The sequence below is a fragment of the Vipera ursinii genome, assembly GCF_947247035.1.
Source record: "Vipera ursinii genome assembly, chromosome: 15".
Lineage (NCBI taxonomy): Eukaryota > Metazoa > Chordata > Lepidosauria > Squamata > Viperidae > Vipera > Vipera ursinii.
In genome coordinates, this window is record NC_139528.1 from 6,069,879 (window position 1) to 6,092,942 (window position 23,064).

General features: G+C 46.5%; 1 protein-coding gene across 1 annotated transcript in view; it reads left to right on the forward strand.

Annotated features, from left to right (window-relative positions):
- Positions 1 to 23,064, forward strand: part of NRXN2 (neurexin 2) — a 224,839-nt gene that overhangs the window by 3,846 nt on the left and 197,929 nt on the right.

Sequence of the window (23,064 nt, forward strand, 5' to 3'; positions counted from 1 at the left end):
AAATAAATATAAATTATAATATAATGTAATATAATGTAGTGTAGTGTAGGGTAATATAATATAATAATATAATATAATATAATAATATAATAATATAATAATATAATATAATATAATATAATATAATATAATATAATATAATATAATATAATATAATAATATAATATAATATTATAATATAATATAATATAATATAATATAATATAATATAATATAATATAATATAATATTATAATATAATATAATATAATATAATATAATATAATTAATATAATATAATATAATATAATAATATAATAATATAATATAATATAATATAATAATATAATAATATAATAATATAATATAATATAATATTATAATATAATATAATATTATAATATAATATAATATTATAATATAATATATATAATAATATAATATAATATAATTAATATAATATAATATAATATAATATAATAATGTAATAATATAATAATATAATATAATATAATAATATAATATAATATAATATAATTAATATAATATAATATAATATAATATAATATAATATAATATAATATAATATAATATAATAATATAATATAATATAACCACTTGGCTGTAAAGTCGCCCAGAGTTGGACACAACTAAATGTATATAAAAGAACAAATAATATAAAAAATCCTTTCACATTTCCTGTTTTCTGGATAGCAAATCAATCTTTATAAAGAAACACTATGTGGAAAACAACTGTGGGCTGAAATTGACGAGTTTAAAAAAGCAGCAAACAAGATAATAACAAAAACTCCAATAAAAGCTGTGCAGCGGTAATAGGTGAAAACTCTGTTTTGGTACCAAGAATTGCCTATAATTGAAAGAGCCGGACCTAACAGCCTGCAGTCAACAATTATTAATTTTCGTTCGTGTTATGGATGGAATAACTGGCCCACAGACGCTTTCCCTGCGTGAGCTACCATTTTTTAAAAAAACTTTTTTTAAAATGCAAAATATAAAGCAACTGAAGGCTTTAAATCGCATGATAATAAGACAGAAAACCCAGTCCGTGAAATAATAAAATCAGCAGTGAATCCGGTATTTAATCAAGCTGCTGAATGCTTTGGATTCAATTGCAGGCGGTCCTCAGCTATTCTTTTAGCGACTGTTCCAAGTTATGACGCGGCCCCCCCCCAAAAAAAGACTTGCGCCAGTCCTTGCGCTTATGGGCCATCGCAGCAGCCTCCCTGCAGTCGCGTGATCAAAATTCAGGTGCCCGGCGACTTGGCATGCATTTATGACAATTGCAACACCCCCACCCCCCCTTGGAGACCTTCACTTAAGGATTGTGTGGTGCATTTAATGACCGCATCGAAAAGGTAATGAAATTGGACACGCTTTGCTTTACGACGGCATTGCTTAGCAATAGGAAGTTCCAGCTCCGGTCGTGCTTTAAGTGGCGTTTCAGACACAGCACCTGGCTGAAGTTCTTAAGAGCAGAGGTCGGTGCCTCTTTCCTGGAATGGCGTGTCTGCCCTCTGCAGCGGCCACGGGATTCCCAGAAAAAAGGGAACAACCGGGATTTCCTCCCCCCCAAAAGTGCCATTTGGCACCGCCGGCTGCTTTTCAGGGAACAAATCCAAAGCGTTTCCTTCCTAACCTTTGTGAGCTTGGAAAAGGATTCCCAAGTCGCTTTTTTATTTTTATAAAAGGCTGTTGGACTATCTTGGGTTCCCCCCCCACCTTGAAAATGTTTCGCTTCTCATCCCAAAAGCTTCTTCAGTTCATCTTCAGCGTCTGAAGAACCGAGGAAGCTTCTTGGATGAGAAGCGAAACGTTTTCAAGGGGGGGGGGGAAACACGAAGGAAGTCCAGCGGCCTTTTGGAAAAAGCACTTTAGGGACAACCGTGACCCGGATGATTTGAGAGTCTCCAGAGACTTGAAAATGGATCCTTCCAGCATTTAGGAAAATAAAATGGCTTTCAATGTCCGTCCGTCCCGCCAAAAATAAAAAAAATAAAAATCCATTTCTTCCTGGGGCAAAGGAAAGGGGAGAAATAACCCAAGGCAGGGAAGTTTCAATGCAACTCCTCCTTAGAGAGAGCTCCAGTGGCGACATGGGCTTCAACCCAGCCCCACTCGACCAGCCACCCTCTTGACTACAATTCCCATGCCAGTAGCAGCTGATGGACATTGTTCTCCAACGTATCCAGATGGCAACCGCTTGAGTTTGCAGCCGAAATTGGAAACGGGAGTTGCTGAAAAGCGAAGGAGTCTCGGGACACCTGAGACTTCCCGGATATTGTTGGACTGCAATTCCCATCACCCACGGCCACTGCCCCCGCTGTAGCCCCCCAAAGGCTACGTCTCGGCAGCAGAACATGGTGGTCTTCGGCTCCCGGAGCAGCACACTTATCAGCCCGGATGGGCTAATGCGATTACCGATTGATTTCAAGAGATCCAGCTTGCGCTCCCTCGTCCACCGCCCATTTATCCTCACGACAAAAAAAACCCCAACCCTGTGAGGTAGAACGGCTAGGAAACGGAGCTTTGCCCCCAAGTCGGCCAGGAGTTTCAGTGAGTAAGGCAGGTACTCGAACCCAGATCTGCTACTACAGCCCCCACACTTTCGGCCACTTTCCTGCCCCACCGATGTGGCAACAATCTAAAACTACACAGCGCTCGCACACACGCACACACATACACACCCAATCTGATTTGATTTTTATCCAGCCGCCCTTGCAAAATCAGAAGAGCCCACAATTATTTAGGAGGGTGGTGGTGGAAAAAAATTTCATTTTATGGTTTGGATTTTTTTTTCCTTCTCCCCTCCCCCTCCCCCCCTCCCCCCCCAAAAATCCATGGAAAACGCCATCCCATCAAGCAACTTCTGTGCGCTGTTGCACCTACGCTGGGTGCCCCCAGCTGCCCCCCAGGGAAGCCCCCAAGTGGCAGCCAGGCGGACCGAGAGGGGAAGGGGGGGCAGAAAAAAAAACACCCCCACCGTCCCAATTTTCAGTAAATGCTGGCGGCTTGTGGCCGGGAGTGGGGGGGGAGGGCAGGGACGTTCCCCCCCTCCTGCAAAAGTGTCTTGTGATAGTGCTCCAATTTGCAGAATGAGGAGGGGGGGCCCCTCTGAGCTTCCCTGCTCCCATTCCTCTTTATTTTGGGGGACCTGGGGGGGAGGGGCTTAGAAGAAGGACTCGCCTCCGTGCCCCCCCCGGTTGGTGGGACCGGTGGCTTGTCCCGGGAACCTGGCTGCCCCATCATGGCCCTTGGGGACCAGCTGCCGGCCGCCCGATTTGCATGGCCTGCTGGGAGCGTGCAAGGCTGGGCTGCTTCCGTAGCCAAGTTTTATTTTCTCGGCATCTCTCTGGGGCTGAAACTAACACTCTGTGGTGTGGTGTACGTCGCATCCCCTTCCTCCCCTCAGGCCTCCCCTTCCTTCTCCCTTATTCTTCCAAGACCCCCTCCCTTCTCTCGGCCTCGCATGACCCCCACCCCCTTTGCCGGCTTCACCTCTTTTGCCATTTCCAAGGGGAGCACTTGATTCAGCGCCTCTGGGCCAAGGGGGACAGGCACGGATGGGACCCACCTGGGCGTGTGTGAGTGTGCCTGTTTTCCAAAACGTGAGCAAGCGATTGGAGAGGAACCGTGCCGGCATAGCTCTCCGGGCGCTAAGACTGGTGTTTCGGCATTTCCGGCGTAGACCCGTTGCGGGTTTGGGAAGGAGAATCCAAACGTGGAAAGCTAGCTTGGTCCGGAATTGGTCTCATTCGGCTTCTCGTTTCACACACTGGCCGGCAGTCCAGGATCTCGGTGGGGCTGGCCCATCCTTGAGGCAGGGCGGCTTGAAGTGTGCGAAAGAATTTATTACACACACTTGACTTGGGGAAGGCGTGAAAAAGCTGTACAGCTTTGTGCAGTCGAGAGTGAAGTGAAGGGGGCGTGAGAAAGAAACTCAAGATAATCCCGCCTTGATGTTGTTTAGTATCTGCTGGGACTTGGAGAGGCTTCCCAAGTTTCTGTTGTCCGTACCCTACAACAATACAGACAGTCCTCGACTTAACAACCGTTCATTTAGAAGCTGCCCAAAGTTACAACAGCCCTGAAAAAAATGACTTATGACCATTTCTCACACTTACAACTGTTGCAGCCTTCCCATGATCACACAACGGGGACAGCGTCCCAGGATCACGTGATTCCCCTTTCTGGGCAAGCAAAGTCCATGGGGAAGCCAGTTTCATTTAACAACCTTGTCACTAACTTAACAACTGCAACGATTCGCTTAAAAAACCGCGGCCAGGAAGGTCGTAAAGTGGGGCCAAAACTGAGCTAACCAGTGTTTCGCTTAGCGATAGAAATGTTGGGCTCAACTGTGGTCGTAAGTTGAGGACTTCCTGTAAAGTGGAACTCCTGGAATCTCGGGCACCCCCATTGCGTGTCCTCAAAGGGTTGACGGGTGGTGGCAATCAGATGCCAGCTGGGATCGTGTGACCTTCCTTGGTGACCCCTGAACCACACCGCTGCCTTTGGGCCTCGTGGGCAACAAGGCTGTGGTCTTGTGGCTTTTTGTGTCTGGACACATGGAAGTTGCCAACTTGAAATTGTTTTGTCAGCAAATAAGGGCTGTCCCGGTGCAGAAAGATCACCAGTTTTTTTGTGGTTTTTTTTCTGGACTTGCTGATGAGGCACACAATATTGTCAATACGACGCTCGATGATCTTTTCTTTGTGATGTGGCATCTCGCTCAAAGATCTGCCTCTTTCAAATTGGCCCCTTTCCCAAATTTCACAGCGTAGCTTCCTGATGAAAGGAACGCGTGCAAAATGTGCCGAAGGGAAAAATGCAAACAGACTCTCGGGGGGGGGGAAAACGCACCGGTATTTCTCAGAATGGGCAACTTGAAGGTGGGTGGACTTCAGCCCCCCCCCCGAATTCTATGCTGGCTGGGGAATTCTGGGAGTTGAAGGCCCGCCATCTTCCGATTGCCAAGTCTGAGAAACACTGTATTAATTAGAGAAGATTTCGGTCGCAAGAAATCTCAGGCGATGGAGGAAAACCAAAGGGTGGAGAGCCCTGAGAGATTAGTCTCTGAACGGATCCAGTTCCTTTTCTTGGATCCAGTAATGTGGGCGTATTTAGCCACTCCTCCTGGCAGATTTGTTCCAGGGATCCCATGAAATCCATTAAAAGCCGGTCGAAACGGGTTTGCTTTTGCAATTTAGGTGCGCAACTTGCCCCATGTGGAAAATGCAGGTGGACACGGGTGGAAAGGACCGGTTTTAAAAATCTCTGAGAGCCATTGGTGAGATTCGTGGTGACTCCTTCAAGAAATTCCAAGATAGGAAATATTGTCCCAGAAATAGGAGTTCTCCTTAGCAGAGAGGGTAACGTGACAGCCCCATTAAGTCCACCGTGGTGCGGAGAGAGCTTTTCGTTTCTGTTGCCTTGCATTTTATCTTCGGTTGAAACTTAATAAAGTCTTATTAAAAAAAAGAAAAAGAGAGGAGATTCAGCAGCATATCATGGTTTTCTGCGAGCGAACTATGCTCTTGTAAAGAAAATAGAAAAGCGGCTTCTCGAGCAAACTGAAGGAGAATTGGGAGGGAGGAAAAATTGTTCTCAGCCTGCCACTAATATTGAGTGTGGGAATGCAGCTATGATCTGCGTTTTCAAAAAAGTCAATGATAGATAGATAGATAGATAGATGGATAGATAGATAGATGGATGGATGGATGGATAGATGGATGGATGGATGGATGGATGGATGGAAGATAGATAGATAGATAGATAGATAGATAGATAGATAGATAGATAGATGGATAGATAGATAGATGGTTGATGATAGATGGACAGAAGAGATAGATAGATAGATAGATAGATGATGATAGATAGATAGATAGATAGATAGATAGATAGATAGATAGATGATAGATGAAAGAAAGATAGATAGGTGGTTGATGATAAATGGATGGAAGGATAGATAGATAGATAGATAGATAGATAGATAGATAGATAGATAGATAGATAGATAGATAGATGGATGGATGGATGGATGGATGGATGGATGGATGGATGGACGGACGGACGGATGGACGGACGGACGGATGGATGGATGGATGGTAGATGGTAGATGATAGATGATAGATGATAGATGGATGGAGGATAGATAGATGGATGAATGGATGATAGATTAGATAGATAGGTGGTAGATGATAGATGAATAGATGAATGGATAGACAGATGATAGATAGATAGATAGATAGATGATAGATGGATGCATGGATAGATGGATGGATGGATGGATGGATGGATGGATAGAAGACAGACAAATAGTAGATGATAGATAGATAGTAGATGATAGATGAAAGGATAGATAGATAGATGACATTTATTGTCATTTATTGCCTAAAACATACGAATTGGGGAGGGCTAGTCTAGAGAAGATCCCGGGGTGACACCATAGCAGTCTCCCAATAATACTTGAAGGGCTGCTATAGGGAAGAGGGGCCCAATTTATTTACCAAAGCACCTGAAGGTAAGAAGCAACAGATGGAAACTAACCAAGGAGAGAAGCAACCTGGAACTAAGAAGAAAATGCCTAACAGTGAGAACGGTGAATCAGTGGAACAAATTGCCTTCAGGAATTGTGGGTGCCCCATCACTGGAAGCATTTAAGAAGAAGCCGGACAGCCATTGATCAGAAACCGTATGGGTCTCTGGCGAGAGCATGGGGTTGGACTCGATGACCTCCAAGGTCCCTTCCAACTCTGCCCCTGTTACTTAACGCCCCGGTGCTTCGAGGGGACCAATCAGTGACGCTCTTTCTTTAGTAACCTTTGAATCCAACAAGGGCTTTTACGTCGGACATTCCCACCTCGCAGGGTTGCCCAGAAGCGCTGGAGGATGAATCCCATCCTCCCCAGCCAGACTTTCCTTGCCTGTGCTGGCTCGTTGGACGTTGGATGGAATTTGTACTCCGACGTCGTCAGCAGAGCCCCGGATGCGGGAAGGTGGCTTTCGATGCGCAGCGAAGCACGGCAAGCCGAGACGCGGGTTTCTGGCAGGGAAGTAAAACCGGCATTGCAACGTGCCTTACGCCGGGCCCAAATAATAATAATAATAATAATAATAATAATAATAATAATAATAATAATAATAATAATAATAATAATAATAATAATATAAAGTTGGAAGGGACCTTGGAGGTCATCTAGTCCAACCCCCTGCTCAGGCAGGAAACCTTATACCATTTCAGGCAAATGGCTGTCCAGTCTCTTCTTAAAAACTTCCAGTGTTGGAGCATTCACAGCTTCTGGAGGCAGGTTGTTCCACTGGTTAGTTGTTCTCACTGTCAGGAAGTTTCTCCTTAGTTCCAGGTTGCTTTTCTCCTGGATTAGTTTCCATCCGTTCCTTCTTGTCCTGCTTTCAGGTGCTTTGGAGAATAGCTTGACTCCCTCTTCTTTGGGGCAGCCCCTGAGATATTGGAACACTGCTATCATGTCACCCCTCACTCTTCTCTTCGTTAAACTACACATACCCAATTCCAGCAACCATTCCCTATATGTTTTAGCCTCCAGCCCCCTAATCGTCTTTGTTGCTCTTCTCTGTACCCTTTCTAGAGTCTCGACATCTTTTTTACATCGTGGTGACCAAAACTGGATGCAGTATTCCAGGTGTGGCCTTACCAAGACCTTGTAAAGTGGTATAAGTACTTCACTTGATCTTGATTCTGTCCCTCTGTTAATGCAGCCTAGCACTGTGTTGGCTTTTTTGGCCGCTGCAGCACACGGCTGGCTCATATTGAAGTTTCTCCCAGTGGCCCAGTTTCATGTGCTCTGACTGGCAGCCCTCCCTCTGTGTCCTCCCTGCTGAAAGGGCCTCTCCACTAAATGGAATCCCCTTCAGTTGCTAATTGAATCGCTAACTAATTGCTTCTTCCCTCGTTAATCTCTGCACCCCGGTGGCTCCAGGAATAGTTTTAGGATGCGGGGCGGGGGGGGGGGGAAACACTGATTATTTCGGTGGGGATGTTCCAGGACAGAAGTGCTGGTCACCCTTCAAGCCAAACGTGGACAGCCCAGAACGGCTGGGCCTTTTCACAAAAAAAAAAAATCCTGCAGGTGGTCCTCGCCTTACGACCGCAGTGGAGCCCAAAATTTCGGTTGCTAAGCGAGACAGTTTTTTTGCTCCATTTTACGACCTTCCTTGCCCTACTTGTTAAGCCGATCACTCGTTAGAAGGTCGCAAAAGGGGATCATATGTCACACACACACACACACACCGGGACCGTCATAAATACGAGCCAGTTGCCAACCAGCCGAAGTTCAATCAGGTGACCACGGGGAGGCTGCGACGGTTCTAAGCGTGAAAAATGGTCATAAGTGGCTTTTTCCCCCCCTCAGTGCCGTTGTAACTTTGAACGGTCACTAAATGAACTCTTCTAAGTCCAGGACTGCCTGTACTCCAGTTAGAAATGGGCAGAACGACTTTCCTTGTTGGGCTAGGAATAAAGGCAGCTTCCGTTGCCCTCACCGAAAACTGGCGAATTGTAGGGAAGACAATTTTGGGAGCGGGGGGGGGAAGGAATATTCCCAAAAGTTAAAAGTTTCCACATGTACTAAAGCCTAGGGGCCTTTGGAACGAGAATAGAATAGAATAGAATAGAATAGAATAGAATAGAATAGAATAGAATAGAATAGAATAGAATAGAATAGAATAGAATAGAATAGAATAGAATAGAATAGAATAGAATAGAATAGAATAGAATAGAATAGAATAGAGGAATAGAATAGAAAAAAGAAATAGAGTAGAATAATGAATATAATAGAAAAGAAAAGAAAAGAAAAAAAGGAAGAGAAGAGAATTGAATTGAAGAGAAGAGAAGCTGGAAGGGACCCTGAAGGTCTTCTAGTCCAGCCCCCTGCTCAAGCAGGAGAACCTATACCATTTCAGACAAGGGACTGTCTAGCCCCTTCTTAAAAACCTCCAGTGATGGAGCGCCCACGATTTCTGGTGGCAAGCTGTTCCACTGGCTAATTGTCCTCACTGTCAGGAAGTTTGATTTCTTTGATCAGTTTCCAACCATTGGTCCTTTTCCTGCCCTCTGGTGCCTTGGAGAATAGTTTGACCCCCTCTTCTTTGGGGCAGCCCCTCAAATACCGGAACGCTGCTATCACGTCTCCCCTATTTCTTCTTTTCTTTAGACTAGCCAAACCCAAGTCCCGCAGCCGTTCTTGGTACGTTTTAGTCTCCAGGCCTTGGATCACCTTAAGTTGCTCTTCTCTGCACTTTTTACAAGATCTCAACCTCTTTTTTGTAGTAAGGTGACCAAAATTGGCTGCAGTATTCCAGGTGTGCCCTTACTAGGGTGTTATAAAGCGGTACTAATACTTCCTGTGATCTTGATTCTAGGCCTCTGGAGGATGGAGGGAAGCCTCGGTGCAAATGGCCTTGAACAGACATGTCAAACACAAGGCCCGGGGGCCAGATCCGGCCCGCAAAGTGGTTTCATGCGGCCCGCGAAGCCATCCTGGAAACAGTGAGGGAACGGCCCCCACTGCCTTGGCCCTGGCCCAGAGACCCTCCTCCTGCCAGAGACCCTCAGGTCTGTCCCACTCCTGCCCAGCCCCCCATAGGCACCCTTGATGCGAACCATGTGGAGCTGGCCACGCCCACCCAGTAGGCCTTACGCACTCTAGCCACACCCACCCAGTAGGCCACGCCCACCCTGGCCATACCCACCCACCCGGCCCCCTGAGGGCAACCGTACTGCTGATGCAGCCCTCCATGAAATTGAGTTTGACACCCCTGGCCTTGAGGAACCAGTGAGCATCATTGGAAACAGAGCATAAATGAATCGGGTGCTTGCATGTGAGAACGTGGAGGGACAGGCGAGGCCGCATTGGTTGGAATTGATTGATTGATTTGATTTATTAAATTTATATGCCGCCCTTCTCCCTAAGCCAGGACTCAGGGCGGCTCACAAGAATAAAAAATTAAGAAACATTAAAGTACAAAAATTAAAAAAGAAGTAGAGAATAAATATGATAAATACATGACAATTTAACCCAGGGGTCTTCAAACTTGGCCCTTTTATGACTTGTGGACTTCAACTCCCAGAATTCCTCAGGCAGGCATGCTAGCTGAAGAATTCTGGGAGTTGAAGTCCACAAGTCATAAAAGGGCCAAGTTTGAAGACCCCTGATTTAACCCAATAAAAACCTAATTTAAACCTTCATCAGCCCAGACCTGCTTGTTGAAATAACCAGGTCTTCAGGTCATGGCGGAAGGACCGAAGGTCCACACATGTTGGACTGGATCTCTTTTATCAAAAGTGGCCGTTATTTAGTGGCCGTTGGAAGTTACAACGGCATCGAAAAAAGGGACCTATGACTATTTTTCACACTAATGTCCACTGTAGCATCCCCCTGCGGGTGTGATTTACATTCGGATGCTTGACAATTGGTTCATAGTTATGACGGGGTCACCTGATCCCCTTTTGTGATCTTCTGACCAGCAAAATCAACGGGGAAGCCAGATTCACTTAACAACGGCGTTACTAATTTAACAACTGCGGCGATTCACTTAACGGCTGGGGCAAGGAAAGTTGTAAAAGGGGGGGCGAAATTCACTCAACAAACATCTCCCTTAGTAGCAGAAATTGGAGGCTCAATTGAAATCGTAAGTCGAGGACCACCTGTATTTAATCTTGATCAGTACTCCGAGTTGTCAAAACGTACCTCCTCCTCAATTGCCTCAACTTTCTGAAAGGGACTTCCTGGATTCAGACAACACCCCCTTAACCTGGGTTTAGAGTTAGCCGGTTTTCTTGACGGGCACAGTGCATTGAAACAAAAGTCTACCCCAAAAGAGGTAAGTTTCATGCAACGTGCTAAGTTTTAAACGAAACCTAGTTCAGGTTATAATGAAACAAATTCAGCGTGTTGTGTGAATGCAAACCCTGAGTTTAAGGAGCCCTAGGTTGGCAATTTGGTGTGAACTTTGAAAAGGAACTAGGTGAATCTGAAGAATTTTGATGGCGGAATTTGGGTGTGTCTTTCCCATGAATCAACCGTCGTCCTTAAACCAAACATCAGCATTTGGGCAGGTCAGTTTTGATGTATCCAAGAGCACAGCGGGCTGGACTAGAAGACCTCCAAGGTCCCTTCCAGCTCTATTCTATTCTATGGTATTCTAAACTAAGTGCAAGCAATCCGATAGCCAGACAAACAGACAGATGGACAGACAGAGAGATGAATGGATAATGTTGGCCTTGAAAACCAAAGGGGACTTGGATGTTAGCAGCCAAGGTTTCATTTTAATTTTGGCGTCAGAGGGAAAAGAACGAGAAGGGTTTTTTAAAAAATTAATTTAAAACATTATTTTAAATATTTTTATCCCGCGAATGGGCAAATATATGTCCTGGGGTAATGTTTTAGGATCCAATCTGAGTTGGTCACGCGGACCAAAGGTTTATTCTTGCAAGCTGGACCCTGTCCTCAAGGAACTTCTCTTTCTCCAAAATGTGTTCACTGGCTGGAATTTATATGGTGCCTGGCTGTGTGTGGCTTTTAGTTGTTAATTAGTATGTTGATGGCCGGCTATTAAGTTGTTAGTTGTTGTTTTCCTTGTGCTGCCCCGTCCTCAGCTCCTAAGTATTTGATAAGCTGGTGATCAATCAGCACTCCTAATCTGACTAGGACAGGGCTAGGCAACCTTGGCTCGTTTATGACTCTGAGGACTTCAACTCCCAGAATTCCTGAATTCTGGGAGTTGAAGTCCACGAGTCATAAAAGAGCCAAGGTTGCCTAGCCCTGGACTAGGGGCCCGTTTCCCAGGTTTCAATCATTTCACAACCAGATTGTGCGCAGTTAGACGAGGAGACCCAAACTCATTGGTAGCCTCCCATTGCCATGAACTACTAAGATTGTTGGCCGAGCCGGGATAAAAATAGTCAGAGAAATGGCTGAAGCCTGGGAAATCGGGAATTGCTAACAAATGTAGGAAATGGGGAATATTAGACAAGGACCAGTGTTTCTCATCCCTAGCAACTTTAAGATGTGGACTTCCAGAATTCCCCAGCCAGCATGGGGAACCAGCGTAATTGGTCATGGAATTCCGAGACATAGCGTTCACCCAAGTTGTCATGAATGAGAATGGGCTAGTCTAGATTCTATCCCTTTTTAACCTACCCAACTGTCAAGAACTCTCAGGTTTCAAGCAAGAATATCTTCTCCCAGTGACCTCGCTCTTTCACCTGGAGACCCGCCCTCCCCAGACCCTTAAATTCCAGGTGCAAGGCTTTCCTGGCACCTAACCTTAAGGCGCAAGACCCAGAGGCACAAAACTCAGCAGCTGCCTTCACACAACTTTTATGTCATCCGTCATTCCCTTTTTTGTGTGTGTGCTTTAGGGGTGTTGTGCAAATTCCGTTTGTGATTCCAGGGATAATTGGCCAATCTGGGGAACGGATGAATTCAGTAACCCCCCCCCCCCGGTTAAACGTGTTGAACGAGGAGGTCCCACCTCCTTCTAAGGAAGTCAGTTTCCCCAAATCTTTGCATCTTCCAGATTTGTTGGGGAAGATGGGAGGGGAAACGCACAATATCCTGTCTTGGAGACAACCTGATTTTGATCCAGGTTAAGAAGAGGAGGGTTAGGGTCTGTAAGGACCACTGTAAGTGTGTGCAAAAGGGAGAACGGAGGTATAAAGGGAAACTCTGGGTCAGTTTCCATCATTCCCAGCTGGACACAGAGGAAAGCTGGACACAGAGGTCAGACCACCCTTAAAATACTGCCTCCAGTTTTGGTCACCCCAATACACACAAAAAAAGATGTTTAGACCTTGGAAAGAGTGCAGAGAAGAGCAAGAAAGATGATGAGGAGCCTAGAGGCGAAAACGTAGGATGAACGGTTGCAGGAATTGGGTATGTCTGGTCTAGAGAAAAGAAGGACTGGGGAGGGGGGGCATGTTAGCACTCTCCCAATAATACTTGAAGGGCTGCCATAGGGATGAGGGGCTCAACTTATTTACCACCCGTAGGTAAGAAACAACGGCTGGGAACTTAAGCAAGGAGAGAAGTAACCTAGCACCAAGGAGAGAAAATGTCTTTAACAGTGAGAACAGTGAATAGTTTAGTTTATAGTTTATTATATTTGTATACTGCCCTTCTCCCGAAGGACTCAGGGCGGTGAACAGGGCACATATACCGTATTTTCCGGCATATAAGATGACTTTTTAACCCATGAAAATCATCTCAAAAGTTGGGGGGGGGGTCGTCTTATATGCCCAGTCGTCTTATACGCCGGAAAATACGGTAAAATACAAGGTACAAAAGTTAAAAAAAGAATTAAATACAGAGCCCAAGCTAAAACAATAAATAATAATGTAAAAAAAAAAAAACCACAATAAAAAACCCCAACGCATCCCCCATCAGGCCAGGCCGGCTTGTTCAAATAAATAGGTCTTCAGATCGCGTCGGAAGGAGCGGAGGTCGGGCGGAATCAGGGGAACAAATTGCCTTCAGGAATTGTGGGTGCCCCATCGCTGGAGGCTTTTAAGAAGAGGCCGGGCAGCCATTGATCAGAAACCGTAGTAGAGGTCTCTTTGCCGAGAGCAAAGGGTTGGACTAGATGACCTCCAAGCTCTCTTCTCTCCAAGGTAGACGGGAGGGGAAAGCGCGCCGTGTCCGGTTTTCTCGGGAGACGACCCGCTTTTTGATCCAGGGTTGACGGAGGCCGACCGTTTGGAAATGGAGGGCGAGCAAAACCTCGCCCTTCTCCCCAAATGGGGGTCAGTTTTTGCCCTGGCTCCAATTTCAGGACAACCCCCCCCCCCACACGTCTTTTCCTTTATCTCCTGCCTTGCATGTTAGGCAAAAGAGGGGTCCTCTCTGTGTCCTTTGAGGGGCCTTGGAAGGACGCAAGGTTTTACAAAAAAAAAAACCCGGCCCCCTTCTCCAGAGTCGGCAGGCCTTTAGGAACGTCCGGGGTTTCCGCACGGCGCCGTTGCGCTTGAGGCAGAAACGTTTGTGGGTGCCGTACACTTTTGGGTCTGGATGGCGACTTTTAACAGGTCCCAGCCTGTCTTAGGGGCAGCTGGATTCTGAGTGTGTTATCTTTTCCCCAGGACTGCCGGAGTTGTCTTGCTCTGAGTGTGTGGCTTTCTCTGGAGTCCCCATGTTGTCTGGGGTGCCAAGCTCTGTGTGTGTGTGTATATGAGTGTGTGTGTGTGTGTGTGTGTGTGTGAGTGTGCGTGCTCCCTTTGAGTATTTGTCTGGCTGGGGAAAGGGGGATGGGGGCTGTGGAACTGAATTTTGTTCAGCGTGGAAGGCCGTTCCTCCACCTTCCCACGAAACGTGGGAAGGCCCGGTGCTCCCATTAGAAATTTGTTTTAAGAAGCGCCATCATCTCCGCCATCCTTGCTCGCTGGCACACCTCGACCTGCCCTTCTCCATTCTGTCTCATCCCTCTTGCACGCCGGCAACTCCTCTCCATGTCCCACCCCTCCCCTCCCCTCCCCTCCCCATCGTGAGTGCCCTTCATCCCAGCTAACACGCATGGGGGGAACCTTTCTCCTCGCCTCCCCCCCCTCCGCCCTGCACGGCTTCTGTTTCCATCCGATTTCTCTCTCTGCCAACCTCTTCTTCTTTCTTCTTCTTCTTCTTCTTCTCTCTCTCTCTCTCTCTCTCTCTCTTTCTGACAATTAATTAAATAATGAATGGAGAGACATAATGAATGCTAGCTGGTAATTAACTCCTGTTGTACTAATAGTATACTAATTAAAGACTGTGTTGATTGTTCCTACTAACTGCCATTTCTGTGTCTGAACTTTTTAAGTTTGTCTGAGGAGACTGCCCCAGTGCTTTTTTTTTTTTAACTCGGACCTCCTCTTCCTCTTCCACTTCCTCTTCCTCTTCCTCTTCCTGCTTCACTCCCTTTCAGAGGGCAAACGGGGGACCTGCATAAACGGCTCTCCAATGGGGGGGGGGGGTTTAGTGGCTTGTGAAACACGATCAAAGCAGACGAAAGGGCATACAGGAAGTCCTCAACTTAGAACAGTTCACCTAGTGACCGTTTGAACTTACAGCGGCACCGAGAAAAGCGACTCACGACCGTTTTTCTCGGCTTACGACCATCGCAACATCTCCCTAGTCGTGTGATTTTTTTTTTTACCCATTGGGATGCTGCTGGACAGCCGGTTCCGATTTACGACGGTTGCCGCCTCCCCGGGGTCGCGCGATCCCCTTTTGCGAACCTTCCGACAAGCGAACCCGACGGGGGAGGGGAGGGGAAGGCAGATTCGCTTAACGACCGGTTTAATTAATTTAACCACTGCAGGGATTCCCTTAACGGATAGGCGGCAAGGAAAGTCAAGTAAAATGGGGCAAGAGTCACTTAAACCCATTTCTCACTTAGCAACAGGAATTCTGGGCTTGACTGTGGCCATAAGCTGAGGACTAGCTCAATTTCGAGCCCCGGGGGAAGCCCAAAGGATATGGGGTCCTCCCAGATGGAAACGGTTTGGACCTGATCCCTGGAAAGGGTGTTTTTGCCTGGATGGCCGGGCCCGAAGCCGAGAGCGGGGACACGCTTCCGTTTCTTGTATCAAACATAGACCGTTTCCATGCTCGGTCCAAAAGGCTAGCATTGATTCCCAGGCAGGGAATTGCTTCCTGGTGGGCAAAATTAAAATGAGAAATTAAGACTCCAGGCCAGCAGTCTCTAGGGCAGACGTGTCAAACACAAGGCCCGGGGGCCGGATCCGGCCCGCGAAGTGGTTTCACGCGGCCCGCGAAGCCACCCTGGAAAGAGTGAGGGAACGGCCCCCACTGCCTTGGCCCTGGCCCAGAGACCCTCCTCCTGCCAGAGACCCCCAGATCTGTCCCACTCCTGCCCTGGCCCCCATAGGCACCCTTGATGCGAATGATGTAGAGCTGGCCACGCCCACCCAGTAGGCCATACGCACTCTAGCCACACCCACCCAGTAGGCCACGCCCACCCTGGCCATACCCACCCAGCCTTTTGAGGGCAACCGCAATGCTGATGCGGCCCTCAATGAAATTGAGTTTGACACCCCTGCAATAGGGTCTCCAATAAGGGCATTTGGAGAGAGACAACCCTTGTCCTAAAACTCCCTTTCTCCTTTCTAGAAACACGGGGGGGGGGGCGCTGCCTTCTTCCAACACAGCCGTTGCAGCTGCCTTTGCTTTAAGCTTAGGAATCTTAGTTTGTTTGTTCTGGCTTTGCAGCTCAGGCCGATTCCAGCCCGCTCGAATGGGCTTAGGACTCGTGAATTTAAGGCTTTCCCCGCCGGTGGGGGCATTCGCGCCCCCCCCTCCCCAGCGGTCAGTTGATTTGGTCCCCGTCCACTGGCTCCTGCTCACCCAAAAATAAAAATAAAAAATCGATGCCAGCCATACCTGGTCTAGAGAGAGGAAGTTAGCACCTGTTCCTTCCTCTGGAGTCGAGGCATGGGTGGGGGGGGGGCAAGGCAGAATCGACGGTTGGAAGGGACCTTAGAGATGACGTAGACGGGGGGGGGGTGTCTCCAACCTTGGCAACTTAGGGACTTCAGCTAGGCCGGCTGAGGAATTGTGGGAGTCAAAGTGCACAAGTCGTAAAGTTGCCAAGATTGAAGACAGACAGACAGACAGACAGACACACGCACGCACGCACGCACACACACACACACACACGACCTAAGACGAACTTTTCTGCCCAGGGCAGGAATCCCACCCAGCCCTTGCCTGCTATGGAAACCAGCCCCCTTCCCAGTTGTCCCAGTCATTTTCTCTTTTCACCCCTCCCCACCCCTCCGCCTTCTAACCTCCTTTGCATGCCAAATTGACTAATTACTAATGGGACCCTTAACCCTCCCTGCCCCCTTTTCTCTTCCATCCTCCCCTTCCTTCATTGCTTTGATTGGGAAGAAGGACACCCCCCCCACCCACCACCCCGCACCCCACACCCCTTGAAGTGTCCCGGCAGGCTCAGCTCTCCCATCGACCGGGGGGGGGGTGCCCCTTTCATAGCTTTGCCCACACGGCCAAAAAAAAAAAAAGTAACCCCACAAAACAAAACCCATGGAATTGCAATGAGACATATATGCACGGTCTCTTTCCCTCTTTTTTTTAAATTTTTTTTTTCCAAAGCTTTCCCTGTTCTGCACAAGCCTTGATGGTTCAGACAAACCCCCTTACAGGGATAAAGTGGGACAAAAGTGGGGGGGGGAGAGGAGGGGATTCTAAGGACAACTGTTGACTTCTCATCCGTTTCAGTAAAGTTGTGATGTTGCAGACTTGAAAACACGGGGGGGGGATGTTAGTATCCCCTGCCCCTCCCACAGTCTCAGCATATAAACCAGAGGTCTTCAAACTCGGCCCTTTTATGACTCATGGACTTCAACTCCCAGAATTCCTCAGCCAGGCATGCTGGCTGAGGAATTCTGGGAGTTGAAGTCCATGAGTCATAAAAGGGCCGAGTTTGAAGACCCCTGATATAAACAAACAAAGAAATGATGATTGAATTGAATTGCTGAGATTTTGGTCCACAGCTGCTCGACGCTGCCCACTGCTGGAGGATGTGGTTGTGTGCACGCTTCTCCGGGGAGACGGGCCATTAAGACCTGTTCCCAAATGTTAATTTGAGTGTGTGTATCCATGCGTCTTGTGTGCTGAAACTTTTTGATCTGTCAAATATCGGAAGGGTGGCAGGGCTCTTGGGATCAGCTTCCCAACCGGATCATTCCGTAACCCTCGCCTTTCGCCACCCGACAACGATGGGATCTCAGTAGGATCTTGCGCAGGACGGCACAGATCCTTTGGGAACGAAGTCCTCGTCCTGGCGGAAGAGACGCGCGTGCTGGAAGGAAACCTAACACCGAAGCTCAATGTTTCTACCCCAGATTATGATTTGGAAATGAAACAAACAAAAAAAAACAGCGAAAGAATGAATAAGGAGAACAGCATTTTAAGGGGATCATGGCATTCCTCTTCGCTCTTCACTTCCTGTTTTGAAATATACCTAGTGCAAACGTAGCTTTTTCTAAGATAGTCTTTTTCTGTTTTGGAAGGAAAATCAGCCATGGGGGAAAGAAAAAAATTGGAGTCAGCTTGTGAAGACCTTCCCTCAAAAGATCAGACCCAGGAGGGTCGGTGAGCAAAGGGGCAAAGTGAGAAAATTTAAGACGTGTAGTTAAACACCAACACCACCTCTTGCTACTAATAAATGTGGCCAAGATTCAAGACTTTAGTTCCCAGGAGCTCATAAACGGAACTCAAAAGATATCTTCGTTCTCCCGAGCGTCCTTCTTCTCAGCAGAATAATATGCATGGGAAATTATTGAGATTTTCTGCAGTGAAGTAAGTGGGTTTCCGAAATGCTGAACAATTTGGGGCAGAGCATCCAGGATTGTCCAGTAGATCCCACCTCCAGTATCCTGTTTTCAGCAGCCATCCTCCAGTCCAGGTGTTTATTGGAGAAAGCAAGATTTACTAAGTAAGCAAAACGTTCGGGGTTCTCATAGCGTGCTAAGGGGGGGCACCAAAGTTTACAGACCCCCTGTGAGGTTCAGACAGTGTAAAGTCTGTTCCTCCATGCTTGAAAGGTTAAATTTAGTTTTCCCATGAAAAATACCAGATTGGACTAGATGGAGACCACCAACATGGATACAGGTAGTCCTCATGGTCCTTAACGACCATTTCTTGAATGACCATTTGAAGTTACAGCAACGCCGGGAAACGTGACTTGCGACCGGTCCTCGCATTTACAACCGTCGCAGCATCCCCATTAGTCAGGTGATCAAAATTTGGGTTGCTTGGTAACCGGCACATGTATACTTACAACGGTCGCACTGTCCCAAAGTGGGGAATGGCCATTTGGGACTGGGCCCAGCTGGCTTCCCACAAATGAAACCGGTGAAGGAAGCCAGTTTCACTTAATGGCCACACGGTTCACTTAACGACTGCTGTGATTCACTTAAGAACCATTTCCCCTGAAGGGTCGCAAAATTGGGTGCAACTCACTCAACCGAGGCCCTTGGTTAGCAATGGAAATCCTGCTCCCAGTTCTGATTGTGAGTCGTCAAGGACCGCCGGATGTTTCCCCAATGCGAGTTTAGGAGTTTTTCATTTTCCTAGAAACCCCCAGCACCCTTTTGCAGCTGTTTTTGAATTCGCAGCCAGCTGTTGACTTTTCCAGTGGCGCAGAACTATAATTCCAGCTCGCCTAGAAAGCGCCAGGTTGGCCTGGCCCACTTGGGGGGGGGGTGGGCCCTCCCGTTCAGTGGCATCGCATGACTGCATAAGGGGGCAGAAGCCTTTGAATGGGGAGACTTTCCTTTGGCCTCTGTCTGTATATGCTGGATTCAGAGATTGATTTATTTATTTTATTTATTTTAATTCCATTTATATCCCGCCCTTCTCCGAAGACTCAGGGCGGCTTACAAGCTTAGCAGTAGCCTTCATTCTATGTCTATGCCGGCGCTTCATTAGCAGAGCCCCCAGTGCGTTTAAAAAGGCAATTAATGCAAAGCGGAACACATAAGCGCCTTCCCCGTTTGTGAACTGTCAAGAAACAGGAAGTAGAAACGTCCAGGCAGGTCATTTCAGAGATTGCGCAAGCTTTTATATTTCACTAGAGCTTGTCATATCAAGTAGCCTTTTGGAAGGACAGCTGTGTCCTGGCCAACCCTGGGATTTGGGTCAGTCTGTCTTTGAGCGAGACAGCTCAAGACGAGAGCGAGAAGAATCCACCGGTGGAAAGGCTGGCCTCCAGAAGTGGTGGGCGCTCCATCACTGGAGGCTTTTGCAAAGAGACTGGGCAGCCTTTGGTCTGAAATGGCATAGGGCCTCCCGCTTGAGGAAGGGGGTTGGACTAGATGACCTCCAAGGTCCCTTCCAGCTCTGTTATCCTGTGATTCTCTAAGGGTCTCCTGCTTGGAGAGGGGTTGGACTAGAAGACCTCCAAGGTCCTTTCCATCTCTGTTCTGTAAAGCTGAGGTGAACAAATTCCCTGTTACTGCCAAGGAAATCCACAGGCCTTTCCATGAAGCCACCATTTGACTCAAATGGGACTTTGTGTCAAGCTTGTGTGAGGAAAACCACAGAGCCCTAAAAACTTTCCAGGACTAAGAAGAATATTATTGGAGAAACGTCTGGGCAGTTGTTCAAATGTGCAGTGTGACATAGGAGTCTCTACATTTGTTACCCTTAAGATGCAGGTAGGTAGGTAACATAGGACAAAGGATAGATAGATAGATAGATAGATAGATAGATAGATAGATAGATAGATAGATAGATAGATAGATGATAGATAGATAGATAGATAGATAGATAGATAGACAGACATAGATAGATAGATAGATAGATAGATAGATAGATAGATAGATAGATGGATGATAGATAGATAGATAGATAGATAGATAGATAGATAGATAGATAGATAGATGGATGGACAGACGGATAGATAGGTAGATGGATAGACAGACAGATAGATAGATATGATAGATTGGATGGATGGATGGATAGATAGATAGGCAGGCAAATAGACAGACAGATAGACAGACAGACAGAGACAGACAGACTGACATGATAGATAGATATGATAGATTGGATGGATGGATAGATAGATAGATAGATAGATAGATAGATAGATAGATAGATAGATAGATAGATGATAGACAGACAGACAGACAGACATGATAGATAGATAGATAGATGATAGATAGATAGATAGATAGATAGATAGATAGATAGATAGACAGACAGACAGACAGACAGACAGACAGACGGATAGATAGGTAGATGGATAGACAGACGGATAGATAGATATGATAGATTGGATGGATGGATGGATGGATGGATGGATGGATGGATAATTAGATAGGCAGGCAAATAGACAGAGATAGACAGACAGACAGACAGACTGACATGATAGATAGATATGATAGATTGGATGGATGGATGGATAGATGGATGGATGGATAGATAGATAGATAGATAGATAGATAGATAGATAGATAGATAGATAGATAACCTGCAATTAGTGCAGGTTCTCATCCCACCAGGCTCAAGGTTGACTCAGCCTTCCATCCTTCCCAGGTAGGTAAAATGAGGACCCAGATTGTTGGGGGCAATAAGCTGACTTTGTAATAATGCCGCTTGGGGTGTGTGTGAAAGCCCTAATAAGCAGGCATATACATAGAATGAAGGCTATTGCTAAGCTTGTAAGCCGCCCTGAGTCTTCGGAGAAGGGCGGGATATAAATGGAATTAAAATAAATAAAAATAAAATAAAAATAGATGATAGATAGATAGATAGATAGATAGATAGATAGATAGATAGATAGATAGATGGATGGATGGATAGACAAACGGATAGATAGATAGACGGATAGATAGATATGATAGATTGGATGGATGGGTGGATAGATAGATAGGTAGGCAAATAGACAGAGAGATAGACAGACAGACATGATAGATAGACAGACAGACAGAGACAGACAGACAGACTGACATGATAGATAGATATGATAGAATGGATGGATGGATAGATAGATAGATAGATAGATAGATAGATAGATAGATAGATAGATAGATAGATAGATAGATAGATAGGCAGGCAGGCAGGCAGGCAGGCAGACATGGAGAAGAAGACCCCAAATCCTGGCTTCTCTCCTTGAGAACGCAAGTGAACCATCTTGTGGTTCAATCGGATTGATTCTCTGATTCACACCACCTGTTAAGACAAATGCTGTTGTTTGGTTTCTACAACGAACAGAAAACAAACCAACCTAGTATAAGCTAGTGTGCTGTGCAAATTTGACCAGAACATAATGGCTTCTCAGACCTAGAATGGGGAAGGAGATGTCCATATATTTGGACTAAATTTCTGCCAAGGTCCTGGCCAGACTCGCCTGTCCACTTCAGAACATGGATAAATGGGTTAATTCAAGCAGGTGGATTGGTGTTTCTCAACCCTGGCCACTTTAAAACACGGGGACTTCAATTCCCAGCTTGTTGGCTGGGAAATCCTGACAGTCGGAATGTAATCATCTTAAAGTTGTCCGGGTTGAGAAACGCTGAGTTAGATAGTTCAAGTTTGAAGGGATTGGCAATTGTCACCTCTGCCTGTGATAGCCAGGTGTCTCTTTCCCCATACACCAAACATCCGGTCTTGCAAAACATCGAAATTGAGGTTAAAATGAGGTTAGCTCATTTGTGACCCCAGGACGCCACGACCGTCATAAATATGAGTCAGTTGCCAAGCATCTGAATTTTGATCATGTAACCCTGGGGATGCTGCAACGGTCATAAGGGTGAAAAACAGTCATAAGTCACTTTTTCCCAGTGCCGTTGTAACCTTGAATGGTCACTACATGAACTGTTGTTAAGTCGAGGACCGCCTGTATGTACAATGGTTACAGCATCCCAGGATCCCAGGATCCTCACTTGGGACCTTCCCAGCCAGTTTCCAGCAAGTAGTGGGGGAAGCTGGATTCATTTAAAGAGCTGCAGGGATCCGCTTCACGACTCTGGCCAAAAGAGCCATAAAACTGGGCGTGTCTCATTTAACAACGGTCTTACTTTGCCACGGAAGTTCTGGCCCCAGTCGTAAACCGAGGACTGTCTCTAGGATTGCCTCACTTAGCAACGTTTGTTCAGTTTCCGTCCTCTTCCGAAGCAAAACCATGCCGGAGTCATTGGTCCTTCAAAAGTACAGTAGTGGCCAAAATTTTTATTTTTTATTTTTATTACATTTATATCCCGCCCTTCTCCGAAGACTCAGGGCGGCTTTACAAGCTTAGCAGTAGCCTTCATTCTATGTATATGCCTGCTTATTAGGGCTTTCACACACACCCCAAGCGGCATTATTACAAAGTCAGCTTAATTGCCCCCAACAATCTGGGTCCTCATTTTACCTACCTCGGAAGGATGGAAGGCTGAGTCAACCTTGAGCCTGGTGGGACTCGAACCTGCACTAATGGCAGGCAGCTGGTGTTACTTAAGGAGGCATCAGCCCACTGCTCCACCAAGGCTCTTTTTGGTGGAATGGTGGAAATGGTGGAAACCTCTTGGGAAAA